Source organism: Canis lupus, chromosome 36, assembly GCF_003254725.2.
Source record: "Canis lupus dingo isolate Sandy chromosome 36, ASM325472v2, whole genome shotgun sequence".
Taxonomy (NCBI): Eukaryota; Metazoa; Chordata; class Mammalia; order Carnivora; family Canidae; genus Canis; species Canis lupus.
Window position 1 is genome coordinate 3,081,476 of NC_064278.1, and position 12,958 is coordinate 3,094,433.

At 35.9% G+C, this 12,958-nt stretch overlaps 1 pseudogene; it reads left to right on the plus strand.

Moving 5' to 3' along the window:
* The first annotated feature begins 2,594 nt into the window (after positions 1-2,594).
* Positions 2,595-8,638, plus strand: LOC112674629 (cytoskeleton-associated protein 2-like; annotated as a pseudogene).
* The last annotated feature ends 4,320 nt before the right edge of the window (positions 8,639-12,958 follow it).

Sequence of the window (12,958 nt, forward strand, 5' to 3'; positions counted from 1 at the left end):
AGGTAACAAATGTAAAACCAAATGTGGAACAAATGGTAAAACCCCAGGTGGCTAGAACATGGACATTCTGTTCTACAGGGGTTCATTCAACAATAATTCAGCCTTAACATTTCAACATCAATAAATGAGGTTACCAAAATTCTACAGACAACATTATGAGGTTTCTTTTTTTGTTGTTATTTAGGTTCCAGGAAAATCTATGACAAAGATACAAAGTGATATACAATATAAATTACTGCTGATACTAACGAATATTTACAAACCTTTCAAAATTCTTGACACTAGAATTTTATAAAAAGAAACAGTAAGTCCAATCCTATCTATTTGTTGTGTTTAGTTGAGTTTGAGTGTGGTGCTGTTCTAAGGGCTTTACAGAAGTTAGGCTGAGAACACAGGACTTGACTCCCTTTTAGAGGAACGTCTTGTTTCCCAGGAGTTTAGAGAGTCTTCCTGCCCAAAGGAAATTGCCTCAACCAAGTAGAGCACTTATATGCAATTTTTTCTTCTCTTATATGCAATTTTTTCTGAGTATAAAATTAGTAACTACTGTTACCATTTTGGAAGATGCTTTCTTCTTTCTTCTTCATTCTTTTTCACTCTCCTGTTTTCTTCTTTTTCCTTCTTCCCAGCCACCGATTTTCCCTCTTTTCCTCTTCTTTTACATCTCTACATATAATGTTCTCTTGTTAACTTCCTGAAGCATTTACAAAATTTTGTTTACATGTTTTGTTTTGATTTTGGAGGGCATATTTTTAAATGTGGCATAATAGTCTGTCAAGTAATTAGTTTACTTTGTTCCAGATACTAGAACCATCTCTCAGTAGCAATTGCACTTTGTGATCTTGGGGTGCATATCAGTGACAGACAAAATGCTGCATTAAGAATCTTCAGGGATTTTTGTGATCACATGATGATTGCTGGACCGTGGGAATTAGGCTATGGAGAGCTCCTAGCTCATTCTCAACTAATGGGGATGCCATGGCTATATTTTAGAAATGAGGGATCCCTGGGTGGCGCAGCGGTTTAGTGCCTGCCTTTGGCCCAGGGCGCGATCCTGGAGACCCGGGATCGAATCCCACATCAGGCTCCCGGTGCATGGAGCCTGCTTCTCCCTCTGCCTGTGTCTCTGCCTCTCTCTCTCTCTCTGTGACTATCATAAAAAAAAAAAAAAAAAAAAAAGGTTAGAAATGAACCCAATGACTTTTGGGACATTGCATCTACCTGTTTGAAAAAGGTTGGGAGTGTCTTTGAACAACGAAGAATTTTGTTGAGTCAAAGAATAATGTGGTTTCTGTCATTATACTGAAGTCAAATTTGGATAGAAGAGTGTGCATAGATAATGAGTAGCCATGTTTGGCCATAATGATTATTACACTACTGTCTTTTAGCTTTAAACTCATACATCTGTATTGTGCTTTTTTGACACTGAGGTTGAACTCGTGTATATTTTGCCAGTTGGTCTCCATGATATTTTGTAAGAAGAGGCCCTAGAGAGAATCCCGAAGGCTGAATGAATTCAAAAGGACTTGGGCTTTCCTGTTTGCACCCAAATCCAGTCAGGTGATAGCTCTTTATCCTGGCAATGACAACTGATCCCACAAGTAGCCGTTCACTGCAGCCTGCAATTTTTCTGTGCTATTTAAAACCAGCCTCAGTACATTCCTTTCAGAAAACTCAGAATCAGCCAGACCGCGCTTCAGCCTCAGAAGTCCGAGTCCCCGCTCTGCAGGCTCTCCTCCGGGCCTCTGAGCTTCATTGACCCCCTTTGCTCCCCTAACCTTGGTTTAACACACAAAGTGTCCTCCTCCTCTTGCCTTTTTCATTTTCTAATAGCCAGTTGGCAGTTCTGTCTCATTTTCTTCTGCTAAGATAACTGATGCAGTTTCTGTCTCCCTGAAAACCTCTGGCCTATTCAGCGATGGGTGAAAATAAAGAACTATATGGCATTACTCAAGATAGCTGCATTAGAGAGGAGGCAGGGGCTAAGAGAGAAACTCGAGGGGACAGAGGACGACTTGCCCGTGGGCGTAGAATAGAACTAGCATAGCCACTGTTGAGGGAGACAGTTGGAGAGTCCTCAGTGGACCCATGTGGGAGAACTTTCAACTAGGTTACAAATAAAATTATTTTCTGGAAATCTACATCCTGGTGAGTCCATTTACAGCAGAGGAAGGATGAGGCTCTTAAGTTTGGAGGATAAGCTTTAGAAATTCTTGGTCGTTTGTGTTTGGTGGTCCTGGGTTAGGGGCACCAGATGGTCAGTGGTAATGAAGACATGTTCCCATGAGGTCAGCCCACCCAGTGAGTCCTGAGGGTAGGGACTGCGTCCAAGGAGGCTGCTCAGTATGGAGTTTTGTTCTAAATTCATTGTGTCTAAATTCATCATGCTTCATTGCATGGCAGTCTGAGGGGAATTTTAAAAAATAGGCCATATTCCCATTCCACACAAGTGTGTAGTATTCTCTCATGAGAATATCTATTTGACTCTCTCCATCCCCAAAATACCAAGGAGCCCAAAAAGAGCGGTGGTTTTAATTGAACATCTCAACTCAAGTTTAGACAGTGAAGTTGGTGGTTTAGGCTCCTATAATACGATGACGCATGCCTTGGTAGAACTGAAAAGCACTGCACCTCTGTACAGCAGCATTCCCAGCTGCACACTGTGGATAATCATTTCACCTTTTGGACAAATCGTAGCAGAGCCCCTTCAATGAAAGAATGTATTAATCTCAAGTGCAATGTAGACTAATTGCATTCACTCTGACTGCTAATGATGTATTTTGCTATATCATAAAGAAGTAATATAAAAAAAGGACATTATTTTTTTTGTTTTTTTTTTTTAAGGATATAATTTTAGTTTGTATTGCAGGCAATGTGATTAAAATTTTAACATATTTTCATATGACCAGCAAGTTTTATAAATGATGTTTCCTTTAAAATGGTTTTGTTTTGGAGATTCAGATTTCCTCGGAATTTGGTTAGATTCAAGTCCCTATCTCAAAGATCAAACAAACACCTAAACAATCTATCATTCCTAATTCTATAACTTAAAAAACTTGACATTTTGTGCCAAAATCTTCATGTGTATTATTTCCATTAATCCTCACAAAAATGTGGCAAGAGAATAATTATTGATTATAAATGTCCAAAGATAGACATTGGATTATAACTCAATTTGACTCTAAGACTCATGCACTTTCTGCTATACAAGCTGCTTCCCTTTAGTATGATTCCCTTTGTGTTTGGGAAAATATAGGGAATTGGAAATGTGAAACTGATACAGTACAGAGGCTACAATACAGGCCCCAGTGGAGCTCAGAGACTTTATAAGGCTTCTGAGATAGTAGAAGAACTGACCCAACCCAGCTCTGCTGATTCCTGATACTTTATATGGCTAGATCTGAACTTACTCCAACATGTTCATAACCATGATCTGAATGCTACTGCCAGCAATGAAGAATTGCCGAGTCCCTTGACTGTGTCTAATTTTACCCCAGCCTCGAGTCTAAAAAGCACCAAATTTTAATATGAGATTGAATGACACAATAGGCACACTTGTATTGATACAATATCAATACAATGATATATATATATGTATATATATATATGTATATATATATATATATATATATGGAAGGAAAACTTTGTCAGTTTGTGTAAAGGTTCAGATGCAATTAGAAATCATTTCTTTTATCATGATTTCTCTTAGAAGATCTAGAGAAATTCCATTATGTATGTAACAAGAGGACTAAAAGCCCTTCTCTCTTCAGATGAAGCCTGGGAGAAGAAAAAGTCACTAATAAAGAGATCCATCAGACTGTATAAATAATCATTTCAACTTCACCTTGTCTGTGTTGCCCTGGAGCTGAGTTTGTGGGTATTTGGGCTGGAGAGATTGAATTTCTCTGGTATTCAAATATGAGAGGAATATTTTTTAATTGCTTGCTTTTGCTGTCATGGTTATTGGCCTGAAAAGGGAGAGGAGAGTGTGGAGATTGGGAGTGGCTGGGCACCATATCAGAAAAGCCAATGAATGGCTTTTAAAAGACAGGATATCCACTTTTTAATCTTTTTTTTTTTTTTTTTTTTTTTTTGCATTTCTATATGTAAATTTCCTCCATCTCCCCAAAACAGTGTGGAAAACTTGATACACATACAAAGGCATGATACTTTGGAGAAGGAAACTATGGAAATCTGGAAGAAGAAATATGTTATTTTTTCTTTTTTAAAGGATTTGTGAGAAATAAAGGAAGAACAGCCATAGCTGAACACCTAAGTAAGAGATGAGTGAGGAGAATGTAAGAACACCTGGAATTCATTGAGAGATATTAAAAAGAAAGTGTGACTCCAATCAACCTCTGTGTTATAGATATAGGTACTCAATGAATGTTTTTGATATGTATTACATTTATTGAGCATGTATAATTCTCTAGGCACTGTTCTAAGTACCCTGCACATATCAACTTAATAAATTCACACAATAACCCTTCAAAACAGGTGTTCTTATCCTTATAACTTTACAGATTGAGGGTATTGGGATTACAACATTAAGTAATTTAACCAAGGTTGTATAATTGAAATAGCTTACAGCTTCTAAGAGGCAGCGCTAGGATTTGAACGTTAGGTGTGTGGCTCCAATAAAAAAATGATTCAGAGAAATATTCAAAAATACACTCTATAAGTGTCAACAAATTAAATAAATGATATCACTCCATCTTCCTAAAATATCCTTCAGGTAACAGATACCTAAAAAGAAAATTATAGCTAGATGCCATGTACTTTTCAATCCTATGAACATAGCTTTCAGAAAATATTGACTTATTCTAGCAGACTGTTCTTAAGTGCATTATTGTTGGATTAAGAGCAAATTCATGTGTCCATTATTGGCATGAGCAGACTCAAAGAAGCTGCACCTCCTGAGCCTGTGTAATAGTGGCAGAGGGATTAGTGTGAGATCCCTAAGGAGAAGATCAACCTTGATGAACCAGAGATGGAACAGTCAGGGCTGATGCTCTTTCCAATGTGAGATTCTCTAGCCATTTTGGAAGGTCTGAATTCAATTGTATTTAAAGGAATGTTATTATAAAGTCTCTGTCTTCAACACAAAAGTTACAGAGCTGTATTTTTTTTATTCTTGAGGGTTAAACTTCAGAGGAAAGAAAAAGGAATCAGTACACATGCTGCAGGGTCCATGCTTCTTTGAGGGTGCCTGAGACTCCAAATGCCCATTTTGCTGCTCTTGCAGTTGTCCTTTCTAAGTCATCCATTGACAATCTGTGATTTGTGATCATGGCATAATCTGTTTGTGTGAATTTAACTCTGTATGCGTGTATTTGGTTTCACATAAGGTCAGCTAGGTGACTTTGTGAACCGAATAGATGACCACTTCATTGAGCAACATACTCGTGGGAGCATCAGAGTGATTCTATTTCTATATTCCTCCCACTTCCAACACTCTCCTAAATTCTCACCGGCACACAAACTGCCTTTCATTTTATCATGGCTTGATAAAACCTTAGTATAGCTTTCATTCACTTACTACCCTCTTTCAAGTCATTTTTGAAAACTACTTTACTGTTGGTATACAAGTATAATTACAGAGTTCTTCCATATAGTGAATGACTGCTTGTCTCTGTCCATTGATTAGTACTAGTTCTAACCTTTGAGGCAGTCAGGATAACATGGACTATTTTCTTTTTCACACAACAATCTTTTGAAAGGTTGAATCCTTAAAATCATATATTCACTAGTCACTACTCTAGTTTTTCATTTCTATAGGCTAAAATACACAGCTCTTTCAGCCATTTTTTCTTTGACACAATTTACTAGAACATAAACCATCTTATTTAGTTTATTCTGAACATTTGGTAATTCTTTATGTTATTCATCTATTGTAAAGTCCAGGAGAGTACACGTACCTTCAGGCATGACCACCTGACTGATGTTATGTGTGAGAGGATTGTTACCTGCCTTGATACGGATATTAGATACTAACATAGCCACATAGCCTACAAGTTCAAGATTTTTTTCCCTTCTCTTTTTGTCATACAAGCTAATCACATTATTGGTTATTACTGAAATTCTTGTTCGTAAAAACTGGATCTTGTATATGTAAGCATTTACAAGAAAGTCAGCTCTCATTCACTGTGAACATTTAAAACAATGTACACAATGGATTTAATATTGGTTCTTCTTAACTCCAATTGGTCAATTTTAATCCATTGTTCTGGATTGAGGCAGCATCAGAGGATTGTGAAAACTAATTTGGGTGAGATAATTCCTATGTTGGAAGTCCAGCTGAGCAAGAGGGATGAGATGTCTTTTAATGTTTCTTGAAAATCCTGGTTATCCATCTAAGACAGCCAAAAGGCTTCATCTTGGAGTTTAGAACCCTCCCACCTCATTTTCACTCTACAAAGATTAAAACCAAGTAGTCACAAGGCCTTCAGGGGAGAAAGAATTTGGAGGCTGAGTACTATCAAATTAGAGTAGAGGACAAAGTTCATATAATTTCAACAGTTTCAGAAAATGCATTTGACAAAATCCTACACTCTTACATAATAAAAATACATTTATTTTTGTAGAAATTGAAGAAAACTTCCTCGACTCCATAAAGAGTATTTACAGAAAACCAATAGCTAACATTATATTTAATGTTGAAAGACTGAAGTTTTCTAAGATCAGGAATAAGACAAGGATGTCCAATATCTCCACTTGTATTCATTTTTGTGCTAGAAGTTCTAGCCAGTGCAATTGAGCAAGAAAAATAAATAAAATGCATCCAAATTGGAGAGGAAATGAAACTATCTCTATTTGCAGATGACATGAACTCATATAGAAAATCCTAAAGAATCCACAGGAAAGCTATTATACCTAATACATGAGTTCAGCAACCTGGCAGGATATAAAATCAATAGTATTTCTATACACTGGCACTGAACAATCTGAAAATGAAATCATTCTATTTGCAATACCATCAAAAATAAATCCTCAGGAATATATTTAACAACAACAAGAACAACAACAAAAGTACATGAGTTGAACATACCAAAAACTACAAAACATCATTGAAAGAAATTAAAAGGGACCTAAAAAAATACAAAGATAGGCCTTGGTTTGCATGGTCCCAGACTATCAGAGCCAAGAGGAATCCCCCTCAAGTAAACCATGAGCACTCCAGCCCTAGGAGTTGCAGCTGCCCCTAGCCCGCATTCAGAGAACAAAGAAGACAAAAACTCAAGGAACATATATTGAAAAACCTTTTTTTGCCTACAAATAGGAAAATCACACATCCAGTAGTAGAGACCAGAGAGTGATGAACTCTGAAGGTCAGGTCCAGGAAGAGACAAAAGTTTTGAAATTTAAAACAAAAATATCTGGTAAAGAAAATGTCAGTAGACCTCCTGGGAACAAAAATAATATAACAATGGGGGAAATGGTATTCCTTTAAGACTTTATAATGAATTAAGCAATTCAACAGTAACAATTGACCCCCATAATTTTGAGGATAAATGGGACAGTTGGTGCCAATTAAAGATGACCCTCAAAATCAACACATGACATTAAGCCAAGTATTTCATCTTAAAAACAACAATAAAAAGAGACAAATATCTACAGAAAAACCAAAGCAAGATGCTAACATGTCCAAGAAGCTTGCGCTTGGGTCTTACCGTGGCTAAATTGTTTAGTTTAAGATTAATTCATTTAGAAAGTCAGAGATGAGAGTTCTGCAACAATGAAGACATTTCAGCTCCTGTCTCCAAAGCCCCAGAGCCTCTGCCCACAGACACCCACAGTGTGACAGTGAGAAGTGACAGAGCCCCAAACATGATGACCACCACTTGTGAGCGCTACCTCTCAGGACTGACAGGGGCTGTGGGTCCTATCAGAAGTCACCACAACAGTGCTCCGAATGCTGCAAAATAAGGCATCAGGAGAACCACTGCCAATGTTACATTCCGGAAAAGGCCTCAGGAGAAAGAATTACTACAATCAAACATGGTTTTACCTAGTGCCAAAACCAGTTCTCAGGATGCATGGAGAAAGAAGGTACTGTCAAGAAGCCTGACATCTGAAATTGTAGCCAGGCCTGCTTCATCTTCTAACACTAAAATGATACAGAAGTCAAAAAGGATTGACCCTTGAAGACACACTGTAGCAAAAGCAACTATTGATAAATCAGCTCAGCCCAATGAAACAGTAGAAGAAAGAAAAGAAAAAGCTCCTTTGAGTGAGTGGAAAGCTGGCAAAAGAAAAGTGCTGAAAAGGCCTTCTAGCTCAGTAGTACCCAGCCTGAGCCTGACCGGCTAAATGAATACTCAGTTGAGTCCTTTTGGACTACCATGGTAGGAGAAGATGAGCAAAGATTATTTACTGAAAAAGTAAACAAACTTCTGAATGCCTAAACTTGATTGATGAGGGGAGCCCAAAAGAAGAAATATTGGTCATACTTAATAACCAGATACCAAAACCAAAAATTGGATATGCCATGCATGTATTGAACCTCTCACCTTCTCAACAAATAGTATTGGGAAAACTCGGTAGCCATGTGAAAAAGAATGGAGTTGGACCACACACCAAAAATAAAATTAACTCAAAACTAATTAAAGACCTAGATTTAAGAGAACCTGTAAGTTAAAGCACCTATACATTTTTTAAAATAAGATGTAGGTGTGGGGCACCTGGGTGGCTTAGTCATTTAAGTGTCTGGCTCTTGATTTTGGCTCAGACCATGACCTCAGGGTTGTAAAATCAACCTCTGCACTGGATATGGAGCCTGCTTAAGATTCTCTCTCTTCCTGTCTAAAAAATAATTTAAAATTAATAATAAAATAATAAAGAAAACGTGGGTGCAAACCTTCATGATATTGAAATAGGCATTAGTTTCTTAGTTATCACACAAAAAGCACAAGCAATGAAAGAAAAACTAGGGTAAATTGGATTTCATCAAAATAAAACTCTTTTGTGCTTTGAAAGACTATCAAGAAAGTAGATAACCCACAAAATGGGGGAGGATATTTGTCCATCATATATATTATAAGGTCTTGTATGTAGAATATATGAAGAACTATTACCACTAATGTTTTCATATTTGTATATATTGCAAAATGAAGACTTCCATATTTTGGTGTTCATACTTCATAAATGTGAGTAAAGACTAAATTTAACCCAAATTGCATGAAATAAAAAATAAATTAAGATAATGGGAAAAACAACACAGTAGGAAAAAGGAAAAGAGTATAGAAAACTAACCAAACTCAAAGTTGATTCTCTGAAAAAATTACTAAAGTTGGTTATACTTAGATAAAACTAACTATGATAAAACCAACAATGTCAGGAATGAAAAAAGAGAATATTACTACAGATCCTACAGACATTAAAATAAAAAAGATAATATTTTGAATATCTTTATGTCAAATTAAATAACTACAATGAGAAATTTCTTAAAAAGCACTAATTTCCCTAATTGACACAGTGGAAATAGAAAATCAGAATAACTATACATCTACTGAAAAATCTGGATTAAAAAAATAAAACAACTCCTCCATAAAGAAACTCTGGAGCAAGATGACTTTACAGGTAAATTCTATCTAAATTTTAAAGAAGGAATTTTAATGATCTTACAAACTCTTTCAGAAAATAGAGAAAAAAATGAATGCTTCCTTTATTTTATGAAACCAGCATAAACCTAACACCAAAACCTAGAAGACAATATCAGATAATTAATTACAAGTATTCCTCAGACATATAGACACAAAATCCCCCAACAAAATATTAGCAAATCAATTCAGCAATATATAAAAGAAAAGAATACACTATGACCATATAAGTTTATCCCATAAATTCAAAATTGGTGTAGTATTTCATAATCATTCAAAACAATAAAATCGTCTCACTAGATGCATAAAAAGTATTTAACAGTGTCCTAATAAAATAAAAACTCTTAGGAACTGCAATATAGAAAACAACTTTCTCAACCCAAGAAAGGGCACCTTTTAAAACCTACAAATAAAATATCATATTTAATGTTGAAAGATGAAATACTTTACTCCTAAGGTCAGTAACAAAGCAAGAATGCAACTTTTACTATTTCTATTCAATATGTACTGGAGACCCAGCACAATAATGGTAAAAAAAAAAAAAAAAAAAGAAAAGAAAAGAAAAGAAAAGAAAAGAAAAAGAAACTTAAGCCTTAGAAAGGCAAAATACGTCTCTATTTGTAGATGGCATGATTATCTATGTAGGAAGTCCTAAATAATCTACAAATAAGTATTAGAAAGAATCAATGAATTTATCAAGATCACAAAATGTAGCATCAATAAATAAAATTCAGTTGTATGCATCTAACAGCAAATAATTGGAAAATGAAATCTGGAAAAGTGCATCAAAAACATAGGATACAAAAAAAAAAAAATAGGATACGTAGGAATAATTTTAGCTGAAAATGTGTAGGAAGATTCAATGCTGTTAACATGTCCATTCTTCTCAAAATAGCCTATGGATTCAGCACAAGCTTAATCATAATCTCAGTAAGCAGTTTGTAGAAACTAAGAACTTAAAAAAAAAAGAAACTAAGAACTTACTATAAGTTTGAAATGAAAATATATAGCAATATTGAGAACCATAGAGAACAATAGTTAAAAAAAAGAATAACTTTGGAGGACTTTTAAAGCCTATTTGCAAGGCTTTAATGACTAGAATCAGTGAAACAATAGAAAACAGAAAAACAGCAAAAAAGCGATGGTAATCATGATAGTGTGGCATTGGTAGGAAGGTAGATATACAGGTAACTAGAAATTCTAAAAATTCACCCACACATCTTTGGTCAAGTCATTTTCAACAAGGTGCCAACCTAATTCAACAGGTGAAATTACAGAGTTTTCAATAAATGGTGTGGGAACAATTGCATATTCAAATGGCTTCTATCTCATTTCATGAATATGCATTAATATTAATCCAGAAAAGACAATAGATCAAAAGACAACATCAGTAAATTGAAAAGGCTTGCCTCAGATTGAGAGACAATTTTTCAATACATGTGTATCTGACAACATACTTACATGTAGACCACAGAGAGAACCTACACAACTTAGTGATAGGGAGATCCCTACTACCTCTTCTACTTTCCTGAAATGGACAAGTGTTTTAAATGGGAAGAATTTGAAAAAGATATTCAAATGGCCTACAGGCACATGAAACAATCTTCAATATTATTAGTCAGCAGGGCAATTCAGAGTGGAACCACAATGAGGTATCTTTTCACACTTAATAGATTGGCTGGAATTAAAAAAGATAGTCAAAGGGCGCCTGGGGGGCTCAGTTTGTTGGGCATCTGTCCTTGGGTAGGGTCATGCATGACCTCAGGGTTGTGGGATCAAGCCCAAGTCAGGCTCCCTGATCAGTGAAGAGTCTGCTTCTCTCCTTCTCCTTCTATCCTCTCTCAAACAAACAAACAAACAAACAAACAAACAAATAATCGTCAGTAGTGATTTGATTAGGCTGAAGGCCACTGGAACTCTCAAAAATTTCTGGTGGGAGTATAAAATGGTACAAATACTGAAGAAAACATGTTGACAATTTCTTATAAAGCTAAATATACGTTTTCACATGACTTAGCAGTTCCACTTCTAGGTAAGAAATTAAAAAGTAATAATAACAGAAAGACTTATACACAAATATTCATAGCAGCTTTCTTCATAATGGCTAAAACCTAGTAATAACTCAAATGTTGTTTGGAGAATGGATAAGAAAAATGTTACTCATATAATACAATATTACTCAGCAATAAAAATGAATAACGCAATGATACGCACAACCACTTGAGCAAAAAGGTAAGACAGGAAAATGCATACACTTATGATGCCATTTACATTGGGTTCTAGTTATAGAATTAAGAGTAGTGGTTGCTTGGGGTAGTGGCCTGGAGCAGACTGAATGCAAAAGAGTAGAAGGAAACTTTTTGGGGTGACAGAAATGTTCTATATTGTGATGGGGGTGTGAGTTACACTAGTTGTAGGGTATATACACCTAGCAAAGCTCAATGAATTGTGAACTTAAATTCAGAATATTTCATTAGATATGTATTATTCTCAACACAGTTTGTAAAAAAAAAGAAAAGAAAAGAAAGAAAAGAAAACACCTCTAAGCTTTGAAAAACAAAGCCAACTTTAATTATACATTTAACCATCTGACATTATTTCCAAAAAACGTTGATAAAATCACAGAAGCTATGAAAGCCAAGGCCATCTTTAATTATACTTGAAATATCAAGGTAAACAAGATTGGTCCTGAGCTCCATTCAGAAAATGGAGGATCTTTGCCTGTGTCCCTAATGCTACCATTGCTGCAAGTAGTTCATTAGTGTTCTCCTTTACCAAACATTTCGTGGAGTGTCTACTTTATATGGAATACTGTGCTGGGTGTTGAGCTTCGTCCACAAAGAGTTCACACCCTAGTTGAGAGGACATATGTGAACAGACAAATCTCAATGTAAAATGTTATAAAAATTAAAGCAATGGTACGGCAGTATGGCCAAGGTGCTGTTGGAGTCTATAGGGTAAAACAACTAACTCTCCATGAAGGTGACAAAGCAACATGCCACCAAGATCTTGAAGATGATGAGTGGGAGTTTTCTAGGTAAGGAGAAATGAAAGAAGTCAGGGGCCTGTTAGGCAGTAGAGCATGTGCAAGATATTTAGTCCTAGAAAGCCATGATGTGTTGCAGAAGCAGAAAATTTCCAGGTGGCTGGGGGATGAGATACATAGAACGTGGTAGGAAATGAGGAAAGAGGAAGAAGCCTCCTCTGAAGGACTTTGTAAGTCACTCTTGTAAGCACATCATATATATAAATATACATCAAACTTTGTGTAGTAGGCACTGTTGTGAATTAATCTTCCATTACTTACCTGACTCTTGTGTACTTCACTTCCTTGACTCCATTGGTACATCTTAGCAACA